The sequence below is a fragment of the Aptenodytes forsteri genome, unplaced genomic scaffold (assembly GCF_000699145.1).
Source record: "Aptenodytes forsteri isolate BGI_AS27 unplaced genomic scaffold, ASM69914v1 Scaffold83, whole genome shotgun sequence".
Classification (NCBI taxonomy): Eukaryota; Metazoa; Chordata; class Aves; order Sphenisciformes; family Spheniscidae; genus Aptenodytes; species Aptenodytes forsteri.
This window is the reverse complement of record NW_008795371.1, coordinates 4599504-4607522: the sequence shown is the minus strand read 5'-3', so window position 1 is coordinate 4607522 and position 8019 is coordinate 4599504.

The following is an 8019-nucleotide window of genomic DNA, read 5'->3' as shown; positions in this document are numbered from 1 at the left end:
GGCACCGTACATTTTTCTGCAAAGACAAATAATTTGGCAGCCCCCCACCCCGTCCCGTCCCAGCCCTGGTTTGCAGCGCAGAAGGGGTTTTGCCTCTTTTTCCACTAGGAAAACAGATATTTCGGTGGTGCCGAGGGGGCCCAGCACAGCCCACCCGCCTCAGGATGGCTGGTGGGATGGGGCCACTTCCGACACGCTGGACCCCGGAGTGCGGGGATGCCCCCATGCGTGGTCGGCGGCTCTGGCAGCAGCGGTGGCCTGCAGGGACCCATCGCTGTTCAAAATAAATGCTCGTGTGAGGCTGCCTCCCCTGGCTGATTTATACAGCCTTTTATGGCCCGCCTGTGCAATACATTGATGCTTTTGTGCAAAAAAATAAAAAGGTAAGATTAATGTAGATGAGACACTCATCTGATGGCAGAGTTACCCATGGGGAAAGTAAAGTCTAACCCAGAGCCGGAGGAGCAGCCTGCTGCCGGCACGGTGTGCTCCCGGCCACCTCGCAGAGCCAGTGCATCCCGGGCACGGCAGGGCACAACACGGGTGCTGAGGGACCCATGCCTTGGGAAGGCTCTGAGCACCCAGCCGTGCCATGGGGCAGGATTGCACCCCTGGGTGCAGTGGGAGCCCACGGCAGAGGAAAGTGTGCAGCACCCTGCACCTTGCGGTCCCTGGGCTACCATGCCGTGCAGAATGGGTGCTAATCGGCGTGGCTGCTGGAGGGGCACGAGAGCCCGGCCTGGCCTGCAAGCGTGGCTGGGGCGGCCGTCAGCATGGCCTGGGCTGCAGAGCTGGTGCGGTGCCTTGCCCTGCCCTTCAGCACTCGCCCCATCCACAGCTTTGCTTCCCTCCCTCCTCCTTTCTGGGGCCATTTTGGCTGGAATTTGATGCTGGAACTCCGCTGCCTTCCAGAGCTGACCACAGCATCCACGCCCATCCTGGGGTGCATCTTCACCTCGTGCATGGAGGTGCATCCAATGCTCCTTGTTTTGCCTGTGCATTTGCCCGTGAGTACTTGGTCCCCCCCAGAAAAGCCTTGCCCTAGCCGTGGCAGCCGCAGGAAGGTGTCAATCCAGTGGGAAGCCCAGGACGGTGCCCTGGGCAGCAGCGGGGGGCTGAGCCCCCTTGTCCCCAGTGCCAGCACAGCACTGGGAGCTGCCCCACCACTGCCTTTTGCAGGCATGGCCTGAGCGAGGCAGAAATCTCCCAACACTAGGATATGCACCTTCCCGCTCTTGTTTTTCTTGCAACCCCAGCAACCCTGCCGTAGCCCCTCCTGCACAAAGTAACGGGGCAGGTGAGCTGCAGGGGGGTGGCAGAGTTCACTGGGGTGACACCCGGGACCCCCTGTGCCAGGCTGTCAGTCCGCTCCACGGGCCTCATCCCGGACCCGCTGGGATGCCAGCACAGGGACCACCAACCTTATCACTCAGCCTAAATCAGTAGCTGATGCGGGAGGCAGTGAGGAGCTGGGCTGTGCAATCGGCTCCAGCGATATGGTGAAATCTGGAGCCAGAGAGGAGAAACATTTGACGTGGGGCCATGACATAAACTCTGTGGCTGAGTCTGCTTCAGACAGCATGGTAGATGGGTTGGGTAATGATCCCCTCTGGGTTATGTCCAGGGCTGACGTGTGATGGATGGAGAGACAGCAGAGAGCTCTCAGCACCCTGTGAACACGCAGCACGAGGTGAAGATCCCAAAGTCAAGTGTCAATTTTTCTTAACCCTGGCTAATGCGGGCTCCTTGCCTCCTCAGTTAGCGGCAGGATGGAAATGTAAGGCAGCTCACTGAGCTGAGCTCCTCCGGCGGTGTCAGCGTGGGAGCAGGGCTCCCCTTTCCTCTTCATCCCACTGCATCCTTCTGACAACGTATTCTCCAGCTTCAGCTCGCTCTGCAAAGAGTCTCCTCAGCTCTGCACTCCCCATCGCGGCTCCATGTCCCTTCCAAGCTTCGGCCAAGGAAACCAAACCCGCTCAGAGTCTTTGCGAGAGACCCATGCTGTGAAACGGAGCCTGGATGTGACCCCGAACTCATGGGCTGATCCTCTGGGGCATGGACCAGGGCGCCCGTTTACCGGCATTGCCGCAATGACAGCCCACATGCCGTAATTAAGGGGGCTGTTTCAATCAGGGGATGATGTAAGATCCTGCTCGCCACGTCCAAGGGAAAATCAGGACAGCTGCAGCCTCCTGGGACTAGCAGGGAAATAAATATCCCCCCCACACATGGAGTTACGGTGTTTTAGGGATATCTTTCAGCTACGCTCCTGGATTGACTCCATTCCTGTGCATACATCTATGCTTTCACATTGCCAAAGGTGCCAGAAAAAAAAAATGTGGCTGTATATGGCAGCGTCACGTGGATGAGGAAAACACACTCATCTCAATCATAAAGAAGAGTTAATTACATGTCCCTGTTCTCCCTACTTTTCAAAGCAATTATAAACAGAATGAATCATTATGCGTCTGCTGATAATCATTTTCATTCCGCATCCCCGCTGAATTGCAGGGTGCTGAAGCACTCTGATGCTTGCAGCATCTCCAGAGAAAATAAAGCAAATTTAGCTCTTTTTGAGCATCGTGGCACCAGGGCACCCAAAGCAGAGGGATTTTGGGGAGAAATCACGCAAAACACCCAAGAAACAGGGATGCCACCCTGGTGGGAAGCGTGCAGCCATGCTTTCAAAGGGCGGGAGGGTCTTGCGAGGCGGGTGGGCTTTGATTTTTATTTTCCCTTTAGAGGAAAGCGTCGGTGTTTGGGGACACCGAGACGTATAGAGTGTCCGCTCTGCTGCTGGCAGGCTGCCCGCCAGCACGCACGGTGCCGGCCTTTTGCGGTCGTGCATATGGTTCATTGGCAGGAATTTGGTTGCTCCTCCTGTTTCAGGGCTTGCAACGTGCATGCACACCGCACCCCCCCAGGCACATTGCAGGAGGTAGTTTTGCTGTCCCAGAGCGTGCAAGCATCTTGCAGGCTTTCAGCTGCCTGTTCCTGCCTGCTCATGCCTGCAGTGGTACCCGCCCGCCCGCGCTTGCTCCCACCCTAGGGTTGTTTTCCATCACTGGTGGGCAAGAAGGCAGGCTGATGCTCAGCAGACGGTGGGGAAACGCTCTCCAAGGGGGGATGGAGGCAGCATCAAGGTCACTGCTGACATGATGAATACTGAGCTGCTCACGTCTCAGCCACAGCGATGAAAAATTAATGAATTTCTTCCCCTTCCATCTGCAGAAGCTCTGTCAGCTGCCATTTTTCCCCACTTCTCCGGTTCATCGGATGTTTCCTTTGGTCCAAGGAATAAATGATTAAAACATGTGAGAGTTGTGGAGGGGGGAATTGCTGCTGCTCATGGGGTTTTGGCCCTGGAGTGGGCATGGAGCTGAAGCAGTGGGGTACAGGCAGCTTTGGCTCCTTGGCCAAACCAAGCCACAGCTGGGATGGGAAACGGTGCCCAGGGAGGCGCTGCTCCCTCCAAGCCCGGGGTCCGCTTTGTTTTGGGGTTGTTTTTCATGTTAAAGCAACAGGAGGCTCCAAATCAGGAGCTGGGGAGGCAGGGGGTGAGGTTGGATAACGATATACCTCCTGATTAACGCCCTCCCTTGGCTGGCTTCATTATTATGATTACACTCTGGCTGTAGCATAGCAACAGCTAATTGTTGGTTGGATGCAAAGTGCATAATTCCCTGTATTAAAATTTTATTAAGATATAATTGCATTCATCTTGCAGCAGTGGATGCTTCAAAGATGCCGAGAAGAGGCAGCAGCGCTTGTTGGGGCTCTGCTGTGTTCACCTCGGGCTGCCGCCCCAGTTGATGGGGTTTCGAGTGATGGCTGAGCCTCGGGACATCGGGTCTGGGTGTCAGGATGTCAGGGGTCCTCAGTGCCGGACGGGGGCTGGGTGCTGGGTTTCAGGTTGGAGAGGGCTGGCTGAGGGCACCTGGGCTGCGGCGCCTCTTGCACAGAATATTGCATGCAGAATATTCCCTGACAAACCCTCAAAAGATAAATTTTCATCCATTGACAAACGAAAATGAGGATTTGAGAGGTGATGAAGCGCTGCCATGTATCAGTGCTGCTGGAGGGCTGCGAGGGGCAGCTGCCGTCAGCACAGGAAGGTTTTTGCAACCTGTTGTTAAGAAGAGACTAAAATAGGAGCTTACAGCTGCCAAAAGCCCTTTGCTCCCCCGGCACCGCGTCCCTGCTCCTCTGAAATCCAGACAGGAGGGAAACCTTAAAGAAACTGTATTTATTAACGGTATGATCACACCTGGCATATTCTATTACTAAGTGGTCCTGGTACATAGATATTATTCACTTAAGTAATCAATCACTGCCAACAAATTACAGGATACAGGGAATGAAATTAGCAAAATGAACTATGGATGTAAAATTCATTTGAAATTCAATTTAGGAGCAACATTAGCTTTCAATTAGTCTGCCCAACTGTTTGAGCATCATTTTGTCTATCAGATTTTTAAATAAATGTAATTAACCTTTGCTGTTAAATTGCTGTTGATTTCATTGATATAATTATTATGCGACTCCTAATATTTTGCTTGGATGATATCTCATTAGCTGGTGGCTTCTAATTAGGGAAACAAAGGACCGGTGGTAATTTCTGGGTCGTCTTCTTCCCTCTGCCTGGTGGGGTGGGGGAGGGAGATGCTCCAGAGCCGGGAGTTTGGGTATGAAATTTTGTAGGGGGAGGGGACATGGCCTGCCCCTGCTGTCCCCAGCACAACTGGTCCCAAACTGGTGGAGCTGGGGACTGAGGAGCAGGGGGTGCTGGGGTGCCAGGGACAGGGGAAGGGCCACGGGGCGTAGGACCACGAGCAGAAGGAGGATGGGGGGGTCCTGCAAATTAAGGCGGCAGCACCCAGATGTTAGACACCTCCTTGGGCGTAGCTGGAGGGGCTGATACCGGCTTCGCCCCCGGTTATTTACAGCAGGGCGGATGGCCCATGGGGCGAGGTGGGGTTGGAAGGGCACTGGTGCTTTTTCGTGCTGCCTCTGTTGCCGTTTCCATCCCGGTCGCCAGCAGGATGCGGGGCGGGGAGCCCAGGCAGCGTTTGTCCCTAGCACCGTGGTAAGAAGAGGATATTTGGGTCTTTTCTTTCTGCTCACTGCTAACGCCCAGCGCGGCTGCTTCAATGCACTGTGTGTGGCCACAGTGGTAAATTCAGAATTAAATTCTTATTTTCGGGCAGTAAAAACTGTTTTGAAAGCGGGTGATTCCCTGCAGAGAGGAGGGTCGGGGACTGTCCCGTGGCAGGGGGGAGCGAGAGGCTCTGCCGCAGCCGTCAGCGGCTGCGCTTCCCCCTGCTGTCCTCCCGCCCGGCTTTCGAGAGGGGAGATGGATGAGATGGAGGAGTTAATTAAAGAGCAGTAACTTGTTACAGACTCATTTGAAGAGCTGGGGGTCTCGGCGCAGGCAGCAGCTGAGCGGGGCTGGGACGCTCCCCAGGTCACGAGCCCCCCGTTCACAGCCAACAGCCCCAATAGTTGTTTTTCCCCCCGAAGAGAAATCTCTTTGACAGTCCCTTAATTCCCACGAGTTATTTCTAACAGATACGGCTTTCCCCCTTCAGCTACGTGGAGTTTTGCGAGGTTATAAATCAAGCCAGTATCTGATATATAGGACTAATTCTGCCCCTATTGAAGCCGATGGAAATGTTTCCATTGACGTCAGCGGGAGCAGGATTGATCTCCGTGCATGGACTATTTGTTCCTGAGGTTTTAAGAATTCATTTCCTCTTTCCATTGCCAGAGACAGATAGCAGCAGTGGAGGTAGAGGAGTCATCTAATAACCGCATATTAATACATGAATCATCAGCTTAGCGCCCAGCGCAGGGGGAGGCTGAAAGGAGAATAACTGAGCTTGGTATCGGGCTGGCGGAAAGGATTTCGCAGACAGGGCACAGCAGCTAATCTGGACAAGATAATAATTGCAATGTGATTTTTTTTTACGCTAGCATGTGAACCACATCTTTTAAGCTCTATTTAAATGCGTCACGGTAGACGGGGCCTCTGCTGAAATCCTTTATCCCGTGCTGGAACAAGAGCACCTGCGATATTTCTTTACAATACATTTTGAGGACACTATTTGCTTTTGGATAGACTCCTAACGGCACTTAAACAAGCCAGGATAGCCGACCTGCCATCACACCGGCATGGGGCTGGCAGAAAGGGGCCTTGAAGTTTCACCCGGGCACCTTATTTCTACTATTGCATTTTAATGAAGGAAACTGTCAATTTTTTTTTTTTTTCAACGATACCTCCTGTACGGCACTTCAAGAACTTCTTACATGAAAGCAGAAAGATGTATTCTGCTTGACCTATTGCATCCGCCAAAGTATGTAAAAGCATTGGTGGGATTTTGAACTCATTTGCAATGGAAATTTCCCAGCGCGCCTGGCTCCGGTCGCACGCTCCCTCTGCGCACAAAGAGGAACAGCGGAAGGCAGCAACCTTTCATTATCTTAAAACCTCTTTGCATTTTACCCTATGATTTTGTTTTCACGGTGTGTGACAAATAAGACTAACGAATAACTTAGACAAAGGAGTGGGGTGTGTATGTGTGTTTATTGCCATGGAAACAATCTTTAGGCCAAGCTAAAAGAATAATTCTTTTAAGACTATTCCTGCTTTACAAAGCCACCAGAATCCCAACGTTTGAGAGGTCCCTGCAGCACACGACCTTCACCAGCTCATGCAGCATAACCAAAGGTCTGGTTCTGGTGCCAGTTCTGCACTTTTTATACACATTCTCGCTTACTTAAGCGCACCCCAGTAACGCACCAAGTGACACGCGCACCCCCCTTCCACTGCTGCTTGTTTCCCAGACCTCGCACACCGTGTGCTGGGGCTCTCTTCTATTTGCACTGGGTAAGACCAAAGGACCGTGCTTTGCAACCGCAGGGCGAAGCGGTGAAGGTGGCGCGGCAACGCTGAGTCCTCGCCTCTAGTAAATACCTTCCTGGGTCTGCTAATGAGTAATGAAGATAATGCTGTAATTAAGACACTCGCTGAGTGTCTTCTTACTCAGTTAATTTAAAATCAGTGGAAGGTCAATCCACCATTTCCAGCTGGAGATCCCGAAACCCGGACTTTAGCACGGGCAGTCTGCAGCGGCAGGGAAGACCCGGAGGCGGGCGGGCTTGGATGATGCGGGGCGAATCCCCGTGCCCGGCACCTCCGTGCAACCCGCGCACAAACCGGGCTGGGAGGGTCGATCCGGCCCGTGCAGCCGGGACACGCAGAGGGCCCCGTGCTCAGCCCACGCGCCCGAGAGCACCGTGCTGCCCCCAGAGCAGCTTCGTCTCCCTGCTCCGAGATCCGGCCCACGTTGTCACAGCACCAGCACCAAAGGCTTTCTGGAGCCGGCGGTTGAGCTTCGGGGAAAACCAGCCCACGGGGCCGTGCGGGCGCAGGGGAAGGGGAGCGGGGCAGCAAACGGAGGGCAGGAGCGGAGAGGGCCAGGCTGCAAAATGCAAAGGAGGGTTTTGCAAGAAGCAGCAGCACGCGAGGTTGCGCCAACCCATCCGGGCAGGATCCAGCCTTTGGACAGCCAAGCACTGCTTGCACTAAGCAAAGCAGCTTTACAGCACCGGCGGGCCACAGCTAAAAGCAGCTACAGGGAAACTGGGCGTCCGCCCCCTGCGCAGGGGTGAGGGGTCCCATTTCTGGAGGGAGGGCCCGGACGTCTCTGGCTCGGGTATCTGCGAGAGGACCAAGGACAGTGCCCCGCAAGTTAACACATCACAGCAGAGGGCTGAGGAGGAGATTTCTGCACGCTGAAAAGCAACAGGTAAAATTCAGTTCACGCAGCAAGCGAGCGCCTTCACTTCAAGGGAGAACTGGGCAAACAAGAAAATGAAGTCTGCAATTGTTCGGGAAACGCAGACCGCGGCACAGCTGCAACCCCCCCCCCCCCCCGGCCTCTCTGGGAGAACGCGCTCCCCCGGCGGAGCGGGGCCGGGGGCGGCGGCGGCGCCCGCCGCACCACAGCGCGGGGCCGC